The 20516-nt window shown below is 48.2% G+C and overlaps 1 protein-coding gene and 1 pseudogene across 1 annotated transcript in view; both read left to right on the forward strand.

Moving 5' to 3' along the window:
* LOC147693195 (NACHT, LRR and PYD domains-containing protein 12-like) overlaps window positions 1-9988 on the forward strand; it is a 1166314-nt gene extending 1156326 nt beyond the window's left edge. Inside the window, exon 15 of the mRNA XM_086933618.1 lies at window positions 8892-9988. The gene's annotated coding sequence lies outside the window, so the exon portion shown is untranslated. The remainder of the gene's footprint in view (window positions 1-8891) is intronic.
* On the forward strand, window positions 9185-11196 carry LOC147693201 (uncharacterized; annotated as a pseudogene).
* Window positions 11197-20516: the final 9320 nt, after the last annotated feature.

Below are 20516 nucleotides of genomic sequence, written 5' to 3' on the forward strand. Positions count from 1 at the left end.
GACTCTAGAATCAGGGAGGGGCCGCACAGACCTATGCAGGAGAATCATTGGAGAGTGGTATAGATGGACGCTAGAATCAGGGAGGGGCCGCACATACCTATGCAGGAGAATCATTGGAGCGTGGTATAGATGGACGCTAGAATCAGGGAGAGGCCACACAGACCTATGCAGGAGAATCATTGGGGAATGGTATAGATGGATGCTACAAAGAGGGAGGGGCCACACAGACCTATGCAGGAGAATCATTGGAGAGTGGTATAGATGGACACTAGAGTTAGGGAGGGGCTGCACAGACCTATGCAGGAGAATCATTGGGGAGTGGTATAGATGGACGCCAGAATCAGGGAGGGGCCGCACAGACCTATGCAGGAGAATCATTGGGGAGTGGTATAGATGGACGCTAGAATCAGGGAGGGGCCGCACAGACCTATGCAGGAGAATCATTGGGACTGTGGTATAGATGGACGCTAGAGTTAGGGAGGGGCTGCACAGACCTATGCAGGAGAATCATTGGGGAGTGGTATAGATGGACGCTAGAATCAGGGAGGGGCCGCACAGACCTATGCAGGAGAATCATTGGGACTGTGGTATAGATGGACGCTAGAATCGGGGAGGGGCCACACAGACCTATGCAGGAGAATCATTTGGACTGTGGTATAGATGGACTCTAGAATCAGGGAGGGGCCGCACAGACCTATGCAGGAGAATCATTGGAGAGTGGTATAGATGGACGCTAGAATCAGGGAGGGGCCGCACATACCTATGCAGGAGAATCATTGGAGCGTGGTATAGATGGACGCTAGAATCAGGGAGAGGCCACACAGACTTATGCAGGAGAATCATTGGGGAATGGTATAGATGGATGCTACAAAGAGGGAGGGGCCACACAGACCTATGCAGGAGAATCATTGGAGAGTGGTATAGATGGACACTAGAGTTAGGGAGGGGCTGCACAGACCTATGCAGGAGAATCATTGGGGAGTGGTATAGATGGACGCCAGAATCAGGGAGGGGCCGCACAGACCTATGCAGGAGAATCATTGGGGAGTGGTATAGATGGACGCTAGAATCAGGGAGGGGCCGCACAGACCTATGCAGGAGAATCATTGGGACTGTGGTATAGATGGACGCTAGAGTTAGGGAGGGGCTGCACAGACCTATGCAGGAGAATCATTGGGGAGTGGTATAGATGGACGCTAGAATCAGGGAGGGGCCGCACAGACCTATGCAGGAGAATCATTGGGACTGTGGTATAGATGGACGCTAGAATCAGGGAGGGGCCGCACAGACCTATGAAGAAGAATCATTTTTAGAGGGGTAGAGATGGATGCTAGAATTAGGGAGGGGCCGCACAAACCTATGCAGGAGAATCATTGGGGAGTGGTTTAGATGGACGCTAGAATTATGGAGAAGCCACACAGACCTATGCAGGAGAATCATTGGCGAGTGGTAGAGATGGACGCTAGATTTAGGGAGGGGCCACACAGACCTATGCAGAAGAATCCTTTGAGAGTGGTATAGATGGACGCTAGAATCAGGGAGGGCCCGCACAGACCTATGCAGGAGAATCATTGGAGAGTGGTATAGATGGACGCTAGAATCAGGGAGGGGCCACACAGACCTATGCAGGAGAATCATTGGAGAGTGGTATAGATGGACGCTAGAATCAGGGAGGGGACGCACATACCTATGCAGGAGAATCATTGGAGAGTGGTATAGATTGACGCTAGAATCAGGGAGGGGCCACACAGACCTATGCAGGAGAATCATTGAGACTGTGGTATAGATGGACGCTAGAATCAGGGAGGGGCCGCACAGACCTATGCAGGAGAATAATTTTTAGAATGGTATAGATGGACGCTAGAGTTAGGGAGGGACCGCACATTCCTATGCAGGAAAATCATTGGACTGTGGTATAGATGGACGCTAGAATCAGGGAGGGGGCGCACAGACCTATGCAGGAGAATCATTGGGGAGTGTTATAGATGGACGCTAGAGTCAGGGAGGGGGCACACAGACCTATGCAGGAAAATCATTGGACTGTGGTATAGATGGACGCTAGAATCAGGGAGAGGCCACACAGACCTATGCAGGAGAATCATTGGTGAGTGGTATACTTGGACGCTAGAGTTAGGGAGGGACCGCAAATACCTATGCAGGAGAATGATTGGAGAGTGGTGTAGATGGACGCTAGAAACAGGGAGGGGCCACACAGACCTATGCAGGAGAATCATTGGAGAGTGGTATAGATGGACGCTAGAGTTAGGGAGGGGCCACACAGACCTATGCAGGAGAATCATTGGAACGTGCTATAGATGGGCGCTAGAATCAGGGAGAGGCCACACAAATCTATGCAGGAGAATCATTGGTGAGTGGTGTACTTGGACGCTAGAGTTAGGGAGGGGCCACACAGACCTATGCAGGAGAATCATTGGGACTGTGGTATAGATGGACGCTAGAATCAGGGAGGGGCGCACAGACCTATGCAGGAGAATCATTGGAGAGTGGTATAGATGGACGCTAGAATCAGGGAGGGGTCACACAGACCTATGCAGGAGAATCATTTTTAGAGTGGTATAGATGGATATTAGAATCAGGGAGGGGCCGCACAGACCTATGCAGGAGAATCATTGGAGTTTGGTATAGATGGACGCTAGAGTTAGGGAGGGGCTACACAGACCTATGCAGGAGAATCATTGGAGTGTGGTATAGATGGACGCTAGAATCAGGGAGGGGCCACACAGACCTATGCAGGAGAATCATTGGAGAGTGGTATAGATGGACGCAAGAATCAGGGAGGGGCCACACAGACCTATGCAGGAGAATCATTGGATAGTGGTATAGACGGACGCTAGAATCAGGGAGGGGCCACACACACCTATGCGGGAGAATCATTGGAGAGTGGTAAAGATGGACGCTAGAGTTAGGGAGGGGGACACACAGACCTATGCGGGAGAATCATTGGAGTGTGGTATAGATGGACGCTAGAGTTAGGGAGGGGACACACAGACCTATGCAGGAGAATCATTAGAGAGTGGTATAGATGGACGCTAGAGTTAGGGAGGGGGACACACAGACCTATGCAGGAGAATCATTGGAGAGTGGTATAGATGGACGCTAGAGTTAGGGAGGGGACACACAGACCTATGCAGGAGAATCATTGGAGAGTGGTATGGATGGACGCTAGAATCAGGGAGGGGCCGCACAGACCTATGCAGGAGAATCATTGGAGTGTGGTATAGATGGACGCTAGAGTTAGGGAGGGGACACACAGACCTATGCAGGAGAATCATTGGAGAGTGGTATGGATGGACGCTAGAATCAGGGAGGGGCCGCACAGACCTATGCAGGAGAATCATTGGAGCGTGGTATAGATGGATGCTAGAATCAGGGAGGGGCCACACAGACCTATGCAGGAGAATCATTGGAGAGTGGTATAGATGGACGCTAGAATCAGTGAGGGGCCACACAGACCTATGCAGGAGAATCATTGGATAGTGGTATAGACGGACACTAGAATCAGGGAGGGGCCACACACACCTATGCGGGAGAATCATTGGAGAGTGGTATAGATGGACGCTAGAATCAGGGAGGGGCCGCACAGACCTATGCGGGAGAATCATTGGAGAGTGGTATAGATGGACGCTAGAGTCAGGGAGGGGCCGCACAGACCTATGCAGGAGAATCATTGGAGAGTGGTATAGATGGACGCTAGAATCAGGGAGGGGCCACACAGACCTATGCAGGAGAATCATTAGATAGTGGTATAGTTGGACGCTAGAATCAGGGAGGGGCCACACAGACCTATGCAGGAGAATCATTGGAGTGCGGTATAGATGGACGCTAGAGTTAGGGAGGGGGACGCACAGACCTATGCAGGAGAATCATTAGGGTGTGGTATAGATGGACGCTAGAGTTAGGGAGGGGACACACAGACCTATGCAGGAGAATCATTGGAGAGTGGTATGGATGGACGCTAGAATCAGGGAGGGGCCGCACAGACCTATGCAGGAGAATCATTGGAGCGTGGTATAGATGGATGCTAGAATCAGGGAGGAGCCACACAGACCTATGCTGGAGAATCATTGGAGAGTGGTATAGATGGACGCTTGAATCAGGGAGGGGCCACACAGACCTATGCAGGAGAATCATTGGAGAGTGGTACAGATGGATGCTAGAATCAGGGAGGGGCCACACAGACCTATGCAGTAGAATCATTGGAGAGTGGTATAGATGGATGCTAGAATCAGGGGGGGCCACACAGACCTATGCAGGAGAATCATTGGAGAGTGGTATAGATGGATGCTAGAATCAGGGTGGGGTCACACAGACCTATGCAGGAGAATCATTGGAGAGTGGTATAGATGGACGCTAGAATCTGGGAGAGGCCACACAGACCTATGCGGTAGAATCATTGGGGAGTGGTATAGATGGACTAGAATCAGGGAGAGGCCACACAGACCTATGCAGGAGAATCATTGGAACGTGCTATAGATGGGCGCTAGAATCAGGGAGGGGCCACACAGACCTATGCAGGAGAATCATTGGAACGTGCTATAGATGGGCGCTAGAATCAGGGAGGGGCCACACAGACCTATGCAGGAGAATCATTGGTGAGTGGTATACTTGGACGCTAGAGTTAGGGAGGGACTGCGCATACCTATGCAGGAGAATCATTGGAGTGTGGTATAGATGGATGCTAGAATCATAGAGGGGCCGCACAGACCTATGCAGGAGAATCATTGGACTATGGTATAGACGAACGCTAGAATCAGGGAGGGGCCGCACAGACCTATGCAGGAGAATCAGTGGACTGTGGTATAGACGGACGCTAGAATCAGGGAGGGGCCGCACAGACCTATGCAGGAGAATCAGTGGACTGTGGTATAGATGGACGCTAGAATCAGGGAGGGGGCGCACATACCTATGCAGGAGAATCATTGGAGAGTGGTATAGATGGACGCTAGAATCAGGGAGGGGCCACACAGACCTATGCAGGAGAATCATTGGAGAGTGGTATAGATGGACCCTAGAATCAGGGAGAGGCCGCACAGACCTATGCAGGAGAATCATTGGACTGTGGTATAGATGGACGCTAGAATCCGGGAGGGGCCGCACATACCTATGCAGGAGAATCATTGGAGAGTGGTATACTTGGACGCTAGAGTTAGGGAGGGGCCGCACAGACCTATGCAGGAGAATCATTGGAAAGTGGTATAGATGGACGAAAGAATCAGGGAGGGGCCGCACAGACCTATGCAGGAGAATCATTGGAGAGTGGTATAGATGGACGCTAGAATCAGGGAGGGGCCACACACACCTATGCAGGAGAATCATTGGAGAGTGGTATAGATGGACGCTAGAGTTAGGGAGGGGCCACACAGAACTATGCAGGAAATCATTGGAGAGTGGTATAGATGGACGCTAGAATCAGGGAGGGGCCACACACACCTATGCAGGAGAATCATTGGAGAGTGGTATAGATGGACACTAGAGTTAGGGAGGGGCTGCACAGAACTATGCAGGAGAATCATTGGAGAGTGGTATAGATGGACGCTAGAATCAGGGAGGGGCCGCACATACCTATGAAGGAGAATCATTGGAGCGTGGTATAGATGGACGCTAGAATCAGGGAGAGGCCACACAGACCTATGCAGGAGAATCATTGGGGAATGGTATAGATGGATGCTACAAAGAGGGAGGGGCCACACAGACCTATGCAGGAGAATCATTGGAGAGTGGTATAGATGGACACTAGAGTTAGGGAGAGGCTGCACAGACCTATGCAGGAGAATCATTGGGGAGTGGTATAGATGGACGCTAGAATCAGGGAGGGGCCGCACAGACCTATGCAGGAGAATCATTGGGACTGTGGTATAGATGGACGCTAGAATCAGGGAGGGGCCGCACAGACCTATGAAGAAGAATCATTTTTAGAGGGGTAGAGATGGATGCTAGAATTAGGGAGGGGCCGCACAAACCTATGCAGGAGAATCATTGGGGAGTGGTTTAGATGGACGCTAGAATTATGGAGACGCCACACAGACCTATGCAGGAGAATCATTGGCGAGTGGTAGAGATGGACGCTAGATTTAGGGAGGGGCCACACAGACCTATGCAGGAGAATCCTTTGAGAGTGGTATAGATGGACGCTAGAATCAGGGAGGGGCCGCACAGACCTATGCAGGAGAATCATTGGAGAGTGGTATAGATGGACGCTAGAATCAGGGAGGGGCCACACAGACCTATGCAGGAGAATCATTGGAGAGTGGTATAGATGGACGCTAGAATCAGGGAGGGGACGCACATACCTATGCAGGAGAATCATTGGAGAGTGGTATAGATTGACGCTAGAAACAGGGAGGGGCCACAGAAGACCCATGCAGGTGAATCATTGAGACTGTGGTATAGATGGATGCTCTGAGGTCCGGTCCCGGGTGATCAGACCCCGAGTTGTACATGATGTATCTGGAGCCGCTTGTGGATTGAAGTGGGTGTGCAGGAAAGTGGCCCACGAGACTTCCGGGATGTCTGAACCTAGCTTCCTGTGAGTGGGTTTTTCAAAGCGCTCACTCTGAGCCAGAACTTACTCAAGTTGTGCTTAAGGTCCCAGATGAGCTTTGCCCAGAAGGTCTCTGTATTTTGCCTCTTGATGGCCGATATTCCTTTCCTAAAGTCCCATTTGGTTGCCTTCAATCTGGTGCATTTGGTTAGTTGAGTGGTAAGCGTCGGACTGCTCTTGGGCTCTATGAACTTTCCATTTCAGTTGTTTAAATGCACACCTTGTATAGATTTTGTCTATTCAATATGATGTGTCCGTTCTGCTCTTTTGCTGGATTTACTTTTGTGGAGAACCGGTTTGTGTAGGCGTCTGCGAATGCCTCCATTTATCTTTGGCGTTGCCGTGGAGTTGTTGAACCTTTTGCAGATGGCGCACTGCCTCCTGTACCAGGCTCTCTATTGTTTCAGAGGACCGTTTAATTATTTTTAAATTGATTGAAAAAATGGTCCCTGGTACTTCTGCTGTGCACTTATTCTCCGTGGGAGTTATGGCAAATTCCAGCTCCTGGGGTAGATGAACACTTTCGGGCTTTGAGCCCATTTTAAAGGAGAGAACTGAGTGTAGAAAGGGAAAATACCAAGGTGTAGTCTATTAGTGAGCTTCCAGATTGAGAGTGAAACGAGAGGGCTGGGGGAGTGTCTCTGTTGGTGCGGCCATTTAGAACATGCAGCCCCAAATCCTGACCAGGGTTAGACCCATTTGATCCTTTCTCCCTGTGCTGATTTGGGTTTGTTAGGGGATACTCCACTCCCGTTCCTGAGCCTCAGTGTCTTCTCTCCTCATGGAGTGTCCTACACGCGTCATATTGAAGTCCCCTGTCACTGTTAGCGGGGTTCCTGGATGACGTCCTTGCAGTTGGATGATGTGTTCTATCGGCTTTTTTATAGCTCCCTGGGATCTTTCTGTGCTGGTGGCAGGTACATGTTCTCAGCCTGAGGCCCTGTTCCTTCCCTTAGTTCCAAGAGTTTGATGCAGTATCTGGAGTCTGTTGTGTTCTGTTGTGTTCTTGCTCCTCACTTTATGAGCTGTTGATAAATATACTCCTAAGCCACCTTTCCATCTACCAAAGTTTGGGTTTTAGGTGGCCGGGACCGAGGAATGAGTAAATCCTGGCATTAATAAATACCGGAATTGATATTGGGTCTGGTGCCCAAGTTTCCTGGAGCGCTATGATTGAGAATGAGTGGAGATAACTCTGTGTTTCGGGGTCACTGATCTTGTCCTTCAGACCAAGGATATTCCACGAGCAGAGTCTTAAGTTGTCATTAAACCTCTTACTGATAACATCTTTTTCTCTTCTATCCCGCCTGTTGATAAATGTGAACTCAAAAACATCCAAAATATGTTTCAAGCAAGCTCCCTGTGACCTTGAAACTGAACGGGGAATGTCAACAGTGTTAACCAGGTTGGGGTTTGTATATTAGATAAGATTTCATGAGTGGACAGCGGAGTTTACTTTTTATGTGTTTGCCCCACTGCTCAATATCAAATGCTTATTTGTATGTGTTAAAATTCACAATTTTGTCACTCAAAAATGTACACAATATGATGTTTCCATCACTGTGGATCTTTCAGTGTTTAGTCAAATAATCTCCTAAAATGGACTTTAAAGAATGAGCAGGTTTTGCAAGTAGTTCTGGTTTCCTGTCACATGTTATGGTAACTGTATCCGTAAAGTGCACTATCACCAGCGAGGGATCCTGGCACTGATTAGGCGTGTGTACCTATCCCTACCTATGGTACGCTGGGTAATTGAAAAGCCAGTTCTTTAGCTTCTTGTGAAATTCAAGAAGAGAGGAGGCTCTGACGTGGAGAGGGAGGTTGTTCAAAGCATTAAAAAGCAATGTCTGATCTGGTTCTGTCTATGTGTGGGTATGGTTGCAAGTAGGAATTCCTGCAGAGCTGAAGTTTCAGGATGGTTGGTGGAAGGAGATGCAACTGTTCAGGTAGGTGGGGCCTCAGTTGTGGAGTGCCTTGAGTGTGTGTGTGTGTGTGTGTGTGTGTGTATGTGTGAGGATGTGTGTGTGTGCAGGCTGTTCTATTAGTTGGGACCTGAGTTGTGGAGTGCCTTGAATGTGTGTGCGCGTGCATCTATATCTCTGAATCAGAGGGAGCCAAAGTAGACCCAGAATTCATCTTTTCAGGATGTCCAAATCAAATGCATTTGCATTCACTTAATCTAAATGAAACTTAAATGTCAAATCAGTGGTTATCCCGAGAATCTGTCTTGGCCTTGTCCATTCTGAGCCTACATGGTTACCACTGCTCTGAAAAGAGAATGTATTCAGCATAACATCCTGATGTAATTTGTGTTCTCTCTATTCTACAGGGCATGGACATCAAGTAATGAAACAGACATTCAGACTCCACTGGTACCATCTGAGGTGCTCTCACATGACTTTGGCAGCAATTGCACTGAGCAAAAAACATCGTAAAACAAAACAAAGAAATAATCGGTTGGCAACCAGCAGAATCTATCGGCAAACAACATGAATCAAGAACGAGCTAAAAGTGTACACAAATGTTTCATTTTTTCATATCGACTGGAAACAAGTCTAAGGGCACCGCCTATTGAGAAACTATGAGCTCAAGTATGGAAATGGTTACAGTGACCTATCAGCAATGAGTACGTCCCAGAAAAAACACACTGATGAGAAACCTTATGCATGCACTGAATGCGGGAAATGTTTCAGGTACCCATCATTAATGTATAGGCACCAGCAAAAACACACAGGCGATAAACCACACACATGTCCTTAGTGTGAGAAAAGTATTCATTTTCCATTGTTACTGTGTAGGCCTCAGCAAATACACAAAGGTAAGACATCATATTCATGTGATGAATGCAGAATAAAATTTAGTCAAAAAATCAAATTAAATCGACACACATAAAAACACGTGGGTGCATCGCCTGTAGCATCTCCTAGCTATGGGGCATATGTCATTAAGTGTGGATGGGAAGGATAAAGATTTAGCGGAACTCTGGGCACCTTTCCTGCATCTCCTCACTCAAGACATGAGAGAAGTGACATGCTCAAAATAGTTACAGATCCTCGTGCTTGTCCCCCTGGAGTCCTTGGGCCCCTTTCAATCTTAGGTGGATTTTACAAATACCCGATAGGAATGATGGAGGGTCTTCAACTATTGATGGAACTGGTGCGGAGGTGGGTGGGGCGAGGGATTGGGAGGTGGGGGTTGTTTAGTTAGATTGTCCTCTTCTTTGATTTGCTGTTTTGTTCTTACCGATGTCCATAAATAGGAATTCAGTATGACAGTCTGACTCATTGGCCGTTACTGTGTTAATCCTTCACGTTGTATGTCTTATAGCGATGCTTTGGTATTCATTTTTGCTCTGCCGGCCTTAGGATGTAGGTAGGACGCTGTATACTATGATTCTGATTTCGAATAATAAAAATGATTGACTTTAAAAAAAACATGTGGGTGAAAAAGCACAGCTGTGCTCAGAATGTGGAAAGACTTTTAGGTTCCCAGAAACATTGATTCAGCACTTTCAAATTCACACTGGAGAGAAACCATATACATGTTCTGAGTGTGGGAAGAGTTTTAGGAATACACACTGGAGATAATCCATATTCATGTAAGGAGGGTGGAAGGTGCTTCACTCACTTTTCAGGACTAACTCAACATGAACGAAGGCACACTGGTGAGAATCCCTACAAATGCAGTGAATGTGGAATGAGTTTCAACTGCTTAACATCATTGGGATGTCACCAGCGGGCACACACTGGTGAGAGACCATTCAAGTGCACCGTGTGCTGGAAAGGTTTTAGGGAACTGTCATCTTTGTGCATGCACCAGAGTATATACACCTGTGAGACCCCATTTGCTTCTACAGAGTGTAGCGACATTGCAGCGACATGAGTGGAAACATATTGGTGAAAAACCATATAAATGTACAGAGTGTGGGAAAGGTTTGAGTGACCTGTCCTCACTGTATAATCACCAATTAATACACACAGGTGAAAAGCCATTTCACTGCAGTGAGTGTGGGAAGGCTTTCAGATTAAAGATTTCTTTTCAGCAACATAAACAAATTCACACAGGTGAAAGCCCATACTCCTGTTTCGATTGTGCGAAAGCTTTTAGATTGAAAGCATGTTTTATGCAACACCAACCAACACACAGGTAAAAAACCTAATGTATGTTCAGAATGTGGGAAAGCATTCAAATTGAAAGTATCATTGAAGCATCACCAGTGGAGACATACTTTTGAAACTGCATATACATGTATTGAGTGTGGAAACATGTTCAGATTTCTAAGATCATTCCAGCAACACCAGAAATTTCACAAAGGAATACAAATGTTTGCTTGTTCAGACTGTGGGAAGTCTTTCAGGTTAAAGAACTCGTTCCAGAATCACCAGCAAATGCACACAAGCGAGAAACTGTACAAATGTTCAGAATGTGGGAAGACATTCATATTAAAAGGCTCTTTTCAGAAACACCAACACATTCACACAGGAGAGAAACTGTACAGCTGTTCTGAATGTGGATAGGCTTTCAGATTGAAAGAATCATTGCCGCTACACCAATGGAGGCATACTGGTGAAAAACATGTTCCCATGATGCACTGGGCCTGGGCCTGGGCCAGGGACAGACTAATTTGCATATAGCCAGGTTCTGAGCTGGGATGGGGCAGTGAGCTAAATAACGGTGATGGATCAAGCCCTGATCTTTGGACTGGGTAAGAGTGGTCTGCTTAATTCAGACACTCTGTTCATCACCACCCCCTTTTCTGAATCATTTTGTCCACCATAAGCGTGGAAGGGTATACTCAGACATGAGTCCCTTGCTCACTGCTCCATCAGGATTCAAGCAAGCCGGGCCGACGAGGCTGAAATGCCAGAAACCGGTCCCCGGTAGCTTGTCTCCTTCCTGGTGAAGAATTGGCTTGGTAGTTTGGTCTGCCCTGTTCCCATGATGCACTGGGCCAGGGACAGACTAATTTGCATATAGCCAGGTTCTGAGCTGGGATGGGGCAGTGAGCTAAATAACGGTGATGGATCAAGCCCTGATCTTTGGACTGGGTAAGAGTGGTCTGCTTAATTCAGACACTCTGTTCATCACCACCCCCTTTTCTGAATCAAGAGTTTCAGTAGGCCAGCGTCACTGCATATACACCAGGTGACACACAGGAAATGAACTATGTCAAATTACCAAGATCTGTATATGAGCTGCAGATCACAGTGTGGTACTCTGGCAGGATAGCCTTAACCTTGCATTCATCTGATTTATAAATTGTGCACTAATATTACTTGTATTAATAGTTCTACACAGCGAAAAACTGCAGTATAAAATGCTATATAAACAAGCATTGCCAAAGCTAATATGTCTGGGATGTATTTTATAAGCCAGAAATACTGGGAATTTCAGTAGTCATCAATTACACTGAATTTGTATTTAGCAGAGACCCAGCCGCAGGAGAGAAGCCAGATGTGTTGTAACTTGGTTGCTACACATCAAAGGTTTGTTCTTTAAATGGAAACAACACAAGGAATGGCTCCTTTGGTATTCTTTGAAATGTATTTTATTTTTCCCATTATTGAAACAAGATGTCTAGCTGTGAAAAACATGATTGCTTTTTGTACACAGTTCATGCAGCGTACAAAAAACTGAATATGACATAAATTGTGATTATTGGGTCTGCTTTTTGCTATAAAACAGTCCCTTGTGCACTGCATTAGAGCAGCTTCATAGGAGGTGGATTGATGAACCAAGCAGCCACAGCATGAGTTGAGAGCTGTGTACCTACTCTTATTTCCTGCAGAAAGTGAGTTCAATCACTGAGCCATATGGACAGCCAAATGTGTCCTCTGGTTTGAGATTTGTTTACAAACAAGTAGAGCTCGCCTGGAATGACGCGCTGTAGGTGGATTGTAATATGGAGTTTGTGTTAAAGGAGGTGGGCCCTGAGCCGTGAACAGCAAGAAAAACTGTAGCCGTCGTTGAAAGGTGAAGCTTTAGGCCTCTGGTAACCATTATAGAGCTTAGAGGGCGGTGAGAAGTATGACCTGGAATAGTTTTGCAGCTGCGTTCTGGGTTCTGTATCTTTGTAATTACTAGGTGGGCAGCTTAAAGCTTTATATATTTTATTTTATTTAATAGGGAGAGCCCCGGGCTGGTGGTGATTGGCACTTTTGATGGAATTTTCAATACGAGACTAGTCAACATAGACATCTCATCCTGTAAATTGATCCCTTCGTAACCTGGTTCAATCGAAGTGCCAGCAGGAGGCTGATATTCAGTGTTGCACCTAAAATCCTTACTTGGAGTGTTGGGCTAGGAATTGGGCTCATTTGACCAGATAGTTTGGGCAGTGTCAAGGAGGGTGTTAATACAAGCTATTATGTCAGTTTTGATGTTTTGGTTTGAGGTAATTTCTTTGCATCCACAGCTCTGGCTGCAAGGTCTTGGCCAATGGCACATGACTATAAGTTGGATGGGTTTCACCTTTAGTGTAATCCCTCTGCCATTCATCTATTTGTAGAAGTTGAGTTTAAAAGAGGTGATCAGCTCCTTCAGTGGTCAGAGGTATATGTCGAAGGGGGAGATGGTGAATCCTTGGGAATCTCCAGCAGCGAAGGGAAACTAGTTGGACAGACAGTGAGTGCTCCCCCGCTCCAGTGATCCTTGCCCCTCTCATTACTCGGAGTGCCACAGAGACGCAGGTCAACGGCCTTCTCTCCTTGAGGTATCTCAGACTCCTTGGGTTCAGCGGCCTCTACATCACTTCTCTCAGACACCTCAGCGGCCTCCCCAATAGGTGCATCACATACATGCCAACATTTTTTACCTCAGCCTTGTATCTCTCACTGTCGCCAAAGATTCCTGACGGTGCCCAGAGGTGCATAAAAAGTGCTCGGGCTCACGGACGCGCAGGAGCATGCCTGCGCCAATGGCGGGCCCATCTGCGCCCCTCAGAGCCAGGAAGGGGCTGGGTTGGGCCTACCCTCTTAGTCCTATGGCCTACATGTGAGCCTCCTCGTAATGTGATCTGATCTTAAGAAGATTAACAGAGTCTCTTCTGTATAGTAAGTTTTGTTTCCTTGCTTGTGGCTGTGACTCTTTAATTGTTAAATAACTGAACCCTGTAAAATGGCTAAATGTAAGCAAGAGGGGAATAGGGAGGGAGCCTGTTAGAATGGAACCAGCGCAGTGAAGAAAGGATGGAGAGATGAATGGGGGGTCTGTTAGAATGGAACCAGCGCAGTGAAGAAAGGATGGAGAGATGAATGGGGGGTCTGTTAGAATGGAACCAGCGCAGTGAAGAAAGGATGGAGAGATGAATGGGGGGCCTGTTAGAATGGAACCAGCGCAGTGAAGAAAGGATGGAGAGATGAATGGGAGCCTGTTAGAATGGAACCAGCGCAGTGAAGAAAGGATGGAGAGATGAATGGGGGTCCTGTTAGAATGGAGCCAGCGCAGTGAAGAAAGGATGGAGAGATGAATGGGAGGCCTGTTAGAATGGAGCCAGCGCAGTGAAGAAAGGATGGAGAGATGAATGGGGGGCCTGTTAGAATGGAACCAGCGCAGTGAAGAAAGGATGGAGAGATGAATGGGAGCCTGTTAGAATGGAACCAGCGCAGTGAAGAAAGGATGGAGAGATGAATGGGGGGCCTGTTAGAATGGAACCAGCGCAGTGAAGAAAGGATGGAGAGATGAATGGGGGGCCTGTTAGAATGGAGCCAGCGCAGTGAAGAAAGGATGGAGAGATGAATGGGGGCCTGTTAGAATGGAACCAGCGCAGTGAAGAAAGGATGGAGAGATGAATGGGAGGGCCTGTTAGAATGGAACCAGCACAGTGTAGAAAGGATGGAGAGATGAATGGGGGTCCTGTTAGAATGGAACCAGCACAGTGAAGAAAGGATGGAGAGATGAATGGGGGGGCCTGTTAGAATGGAACCAGCGCAGTGAAGAAAGGATGGAGAGATGAATGGGAGCCTGTTAGAATGGAACCAGCGCAGTGAAGAAAGGATGGAGAGATGAATGGGGGCCTGTTAGAATGGAACCAGCGCAGTGAAGAAAGGATGGAGAGATGAATGGGGGCCTGTTAGAATGGAACCAGCACAGTGAAGAAAGGATGGAGAGATGAATGGGGGCCTGTTAGAATGGAACCAGCGCAGTGAAGAAAGGATGGAGAGATGAATGGGGGCCTGTTAGAATGGAACCAGCGCAGTGAAGAAAGGATGGAGAGATGAATGGGGGCCTGTTAGAATGGAACCAGCACAGTGAAGAAAGGATGGAGAGATGAATGGGGGCCTGTTAGAATGGAACCAGCGCAGTGAAGAAAGGATGGAGAGATGAATGGGAGGCCTGTTAGAATGGAACCAGCGCAGTGAAGAAAGGATGGAGAGATGAATGGGGGCCTGTTAGAATGGGACCAGCGCAGTGAAGAAAGGATGGAGAGATGAATGGGGGCCTGTTAGAATGGAACCAGCGCAGTGAAGAAAGGATGGAGAGATGAATGGGGGGCCTGTTAGAATGGAACCAGCGCAGTGAAGAAAGGATGGAGAGATGAATGGGGATCCTGTTAGAATGGAACCAGCGCAGTGAAGAAAGGATAAAGAGATGAATGGGGGGCCTGTTAGAATGGAACCAGCGCAGTGAAGAAAGGATGGAGAGATGAATGGGGGGGCCTGTTAGAATAGAACCAGCGCAGTGAAGAAAGGATGGAGGGATGAATGGGAGCCTGTTAGAATGGAACCAGCGCAGTGAAGAAAGGATGGAGAGATGGATGGGGGTCTGTTAGAATGGAACCAGCGCAGTGAAGAAAGGATGGAGAGATGGATGAGGGTCTGTTAGAATGGAACCAGCGCAGTGAAGAAAGGATGTAGAGATGAATGGGGGCCTGTTAGAATGGAACCAGCGCAGTGAAGAAAGGATGTAGAGATGAATGGGGCCTGTTAGAATGGAACCAGCGCAGTGAAGAAAGGATGTAGAGATGAATGGGGGGCCTGCTAGAATGGAGCCAACGCAGTGAAGAAAGGATGGAGAGATGAATGGGGCCTGTTAGAATGGAACCAGCGCAGTGAAGAAAGGATGTAGAGATGAATGGGGGCCTGTTAGAATGGAACCAGCGCAGTGAAGAAAGGATGGAGAGATGAATGGGGCCTGTTAGAATGGAACCAGCGCAGTGAAGAAAGGATGTAGAGATGAATGGGGGGCCTGCTAGAATGGAGCCAGCGCAGTGAAGAAAGGATGGAGAGATGAATGGGGCCTGTTAGAATGGAACCAGCGCAGTGAAGAAAGGATGGAGAGATGAATGGGGGCCTGTCAGAATAGAACCAGCACAGTGAAGAGAGGATGGAAAGATGAATGGGGGGCCTGTTAGAATGGAGCCAGCGCAGTGAAGAAAGGATGGAGAGATGAATGGGGGCCTGTTAGAATGGAACCAGCGCAGTGAAGAAAGGATGTAGATATGAATGGGGGGCCTGTTAGAATGGAACCAGCGCAGTGAAGAAAGGATGGAGAGATGAATGGGGGCCTGTTAGAATGGAACCAGCACCATGAGGAAAGGATGGAGAGATGAATGGGGGGCCTGTTAGAATGGAACCAGCGCAGTGAAGAAAGGATGGAGAGATGAATGGGGGCCTGTTAGAATGGAACCAGCACCATGAGGAAAGGATGGAGAGATGAATGGGGGGCCTGTTAGAATGGAACTAGCGCGGTGAAGAAAGGATGGAGAGATGAATGGGGGCCTGTTAGAATGGAACCAGCACCATGAGGAAAGGATGGAGAGATGAATGGGGGGCCTGTTAGAATGGAACCAGCGCAGTGAAGAAAGGATGGAGAGATGAATGGGGGCCTGTTAGAATGGAACCAGCACCATGAGGAAAGGATGGAGAGATGAATGGGGGGCCTGTTAGAATGGAACCAGCGCAGTGAAGAAAGGATGGAGAGATGAATGGGAGCCTGTTAGAATGGAACCAGCACAGTGAAGAAAGGATGGAGAGATGAATGGGAGCCTGTTAGAATGGAACCAGCGCAGTGAAGAAAGGATGGAGAGATGAATGGGGGGCCTGTTAGAATGGAACCAGCGCAGTGTAGAAAGGATGGAGAGATGAATGGGGGGCCTGTTAGAATGGAACCAGCGCAGTGAAGAAAGGATGGAGAGATGAATGGTGGGGCCTGTTAGAATGGAACCAGTGCAGTGAAGAAAGGATGGAGAGATGAATGGGGGGCCTGTTAGAATGGAACCAGTGCAGTGAAGAAAGGATGGAGAGATGAATGGGGGTCTGTTAGAATGGAACCAGCACAGTGAAGAAAGGATGGAGAGATGAATGGGGGCCTGTTAGAATGGAACCAGCGCAGTGAAGAAAGGATGGAGAGATGAATGGGGGGCCTGTTAGAATGGAACCAGCACAGTGAAGAAAGGATGGAGAGATGAATAGGGGGCCTGTTAAAATGGAGCAAGCGCAGTGAAGAAAGGATGTAGAGATGAATGGGAGCCTGTTAGAATGGAACCAGCGCAGTGAAGAAAGGATAGAGAGATGAATGGGGCCTGTTAGAATGGAACCAGCGCAGTGAAGAAAGGATGGAGAGATGAATGGGGGCCTGTCAGAATGGAACCAGCACAGTGAAGAGAGGATGGAAAGATGAATGGGGGGCCTGTTAGAATGGAACCAGCGCAGTGAAGAAAGGATGGAGAGATGAATGGGGGCCTGTTAGAATGGAACCAACGCAGTGAAGAAAGGATGTAGAGATGAATGGGAGCCTGTTATAATGGAACCAGCGCAGTGAAGAAAGGATGGAGAGATGAATGGGGGGTCTGTTAGAATGGAACCAGCGCAGTGAAGAAAGGATGTAGAGATGAATGGGAGCCTGTTAGAATGGAACCAGCGCAGTGAAGAATGGATGTAGAGATGAATGGGAGCCTGTTAGAATGGAACCAGCGCAGTGAAGAAAGGATGGAGAGATGAATGGGGGGTCTGTTAGAATGGAACCAGCGCAGTGAAGAAAGAATGGAGAGATGAAGGGGGCCTGTTAGAATGGAACCAGCGCAGTGAAGAAAGGATGGAGAGATGAATGGGGGGCCTGTTAGAATGGAACCAGCGCAGTGAAGAAAGGATGGAGAGATGAATGGGAGCCTGTTAGAGTGGAACCAGCGCAGTGAAGAAAGGATGGAGAGATGAATGGGGGGCCTGTTAGAATGGAACCAGCGCAGTCAAGGAAGGATGGAGAGATGAATGGGGGGTCTGTTAGAATGGGACAAGCGCAGTGAAGAAAGGATGGAGAGATGAATGGGAGCCTGTTAGAATGGAACCAGCGCAGTGAAGAAAGGATGGAGAGATGAATGGGGGGCCTGTTAGAATGGAACCAGCACAGTGAAGAGAGGATGGAAAGATGAATGGGGGTCCTGTTAGAATGGAACCAGCGCAGTGAAGAAAGGATGGAGAGATGAATGGGGGCCTGTTAGAATGGAACCAGCGCAGTGAAGAAAGGATGTAGAGATGAATGGGAGCCTGTTAGAATGGAACCAGCGCAGTGAAGAAAGGATGGAGAGATGAATGGGGGGTCTGTTAGAATGGAACCAGCGCAGTGAAGAAAGGATGTAGAGATGAATGGGAGCCTGTTAGAATGGAACCAGCGCAGTGAAGAAAGGATGTAGAGATGATTGGGAGCCTGTTAGAATGGAACCAGCGCAGTGAAGAAAGGATGGAGAGATGAATGGGGGGCCTGTTAGAATGGAACCAGCACAGTGAAGAAAGGATGGAGAGATGAATGGGGGCCTGTTAGAATGGAACCAGCGCAGTGAAGAAAGGATGTAGATATGAATGGGGGGCCTGTTAGAATGGAACCAGCGCAGTGAAGAAAGGATGGAGAGATGAATGGGGGCCTGTTAGAATGGAACCAGCGCAGTGAAGAAAGGATGGAGAGATGAATGGGGGCCTGTCAGAATGGAACCAGCACAGTGAAGAGAGGATGGAAAGATGAATGGGGGGCCTGTTAGAATGGAGCCAGCGCAGTGAAGAAAGGATGGAGAGATGAATGGGGGCCTGTTAGAATGGAACCAGCGCAGTGAAGAAAGGATGTAGATATGAATGGGGGGCCTGTTAGAATGGAACCAGCGCAGTGAAGAAAGGATGGAGAGATGAATGGGGGCCTGTTAGAATGGAACCAGCACCATGAGGAAAGGATGGAGAGATGAATGGGGGGCCTGTTAGAATGGAACCAGCGCAGTGAAGAAAGGATGGAGAGATGAATGGGGGCCTGTTAGAATGGAACCAGCACCATGAGGAAAGGATGGAGAGATGAATGGGGGGCCTGTTAGAATGGAACCAGCGCAGTGAAGAAAGGATGGAGAGATGAATGGGAGCATGTTAGAATGGAACCAGCACAGTGAAGAAAGGATGGAGAGATGAATGGGAGCCTGTTAGAATGGAACCAGCGCAGTGAAGAAAGGATGGAGAGATGAATGGGGGGCCTGTTAGAATGGAACCAGCGCAGTGTAGAAAGGATGGAGAGATGAATGGGGGGCCTGTTAGAATGGAACCAGCGCAGTGAAGAAAGGATGGAGAGATGAATGGTGGGGCCTGTTAGAATGGAACCAGTGCAGTGAAGAAAGGATGGAGAGATGAATGGGGGGCCTGTTAGAATGGAACCAGTGCAGTGAAGAAAGGATGGAGAGATGAATGGGGGTCTGTTAGAATGGAACCAGCACAGTGAAGAAAGGATGGAGAGATGAATGGGGGCCTGTTAGAATGGAACCAGCGCAGTGAAGAAAGGATGGAGAGATGAATGGGGGGCCTGTTAGAATGGAACCAGCACAGTGAAGAAAGGATGGAGAGATGAATAGGGGGCCTGTTAGAATGGAGCAAGCGCAGTGAAGAAAGGATGTAGAGATGAATGGGAGCCTGTTAGAATGGAACCAGCGCAGTGAAGAAAGGATAGAGAGATGAATGGGGCCTGTTAGAATGGAACCAGCGCAGTGAAGAAAGGATGGAGAGATGAATGGGGGCCTGTCAGAATGGAACCAGCACAGTGAAGAGAGGATGGAAAGATGAATGGGGGGCCTGTTAGAATGGAACCAGCGCAGTGAAGAAAGGATGGAGAGATGAATGGGGGCCTGTTAGAATAGAACCAACGCAGTGAAGAAAGGATGTAGAGATGAATGGGAGCCTGTTATAATGGAACCAGCGCAGTGAAGAAAGGATGGAGAGATGAATGGGGGGTCTGTTAGAATGGAACCAGTGCAGTGAAGAAAGGATGTAGAGATGAATGGGAGCCTGTTAGAATGGAACCAGCGCAGTGAAGAATGGATGTAGAGATGAATGGGAGCCTGTTAGAATGGAACCAGCGCAGTGAAGAAAGGATGGAGAGATGAATGGGGGGTCTGTTAGAATGGAACCAGCGCAGTGAAGAAAGAATGGAGAGATGAAGGGGGCCTGTTAGAATGGAACCAGCGCAGTGAAGAAAGGATGGAGAGATGAATGGGGGGCCTGTTAGAATGGAACCAGCGCAGTGAAGAAAGGATGGAGAGATGAATGGGAGCCTGTTAGAGTGGAACCAGCGCAGTGAAGAAAGGATGGAGAGATGAATGGGGGGCCTGTTAGAATGGAACCAGCGCAGTCAAGAAAGGATGGAGAGATGAATGGGGGGTCTGTTAGAATGGGACCAGCGCAGTGAAGAAAGGATGGAGAGATGAATGGGAGCCTGTTAGAATGGAACCAGCGCAGTGAAGAAAGGATGGAGAGATGAATGGGGGGCCTGTTAGAATGGAACCAGCACAGTGAAGAGAGGATGGAAAGATGAATGGGGGTCCTGTTAGAATGGAACCAGCGCAGTGAAGAAAGGATGGAGAGATGAATGGGGGCCTGTTAGAATGGAACCAGCGCAGTGAAGAAAGGATGTAGAGATGAATGGGAGCCTGTTAGAATGGAACCAGCGCAGTGAAGAAAGGATGGAGAGATGAATGGGGGGTCAGTTAGAATGG

The sequence above is a fragment of the Lissotriton vulgaris genome, chromosome 8, assembly GCF_964263255.1.
Source record: "Lissotriton vulgaris chromosome 8, aLisVul1.2, whole genome shotgun sequence".
Classification (NCBI taxonomy): Eukaryota; Metazoa; Chordata; class Amphibia; order Caudata; family Salamandridae; genus Lissotriton; species Lissotriton vulgaris.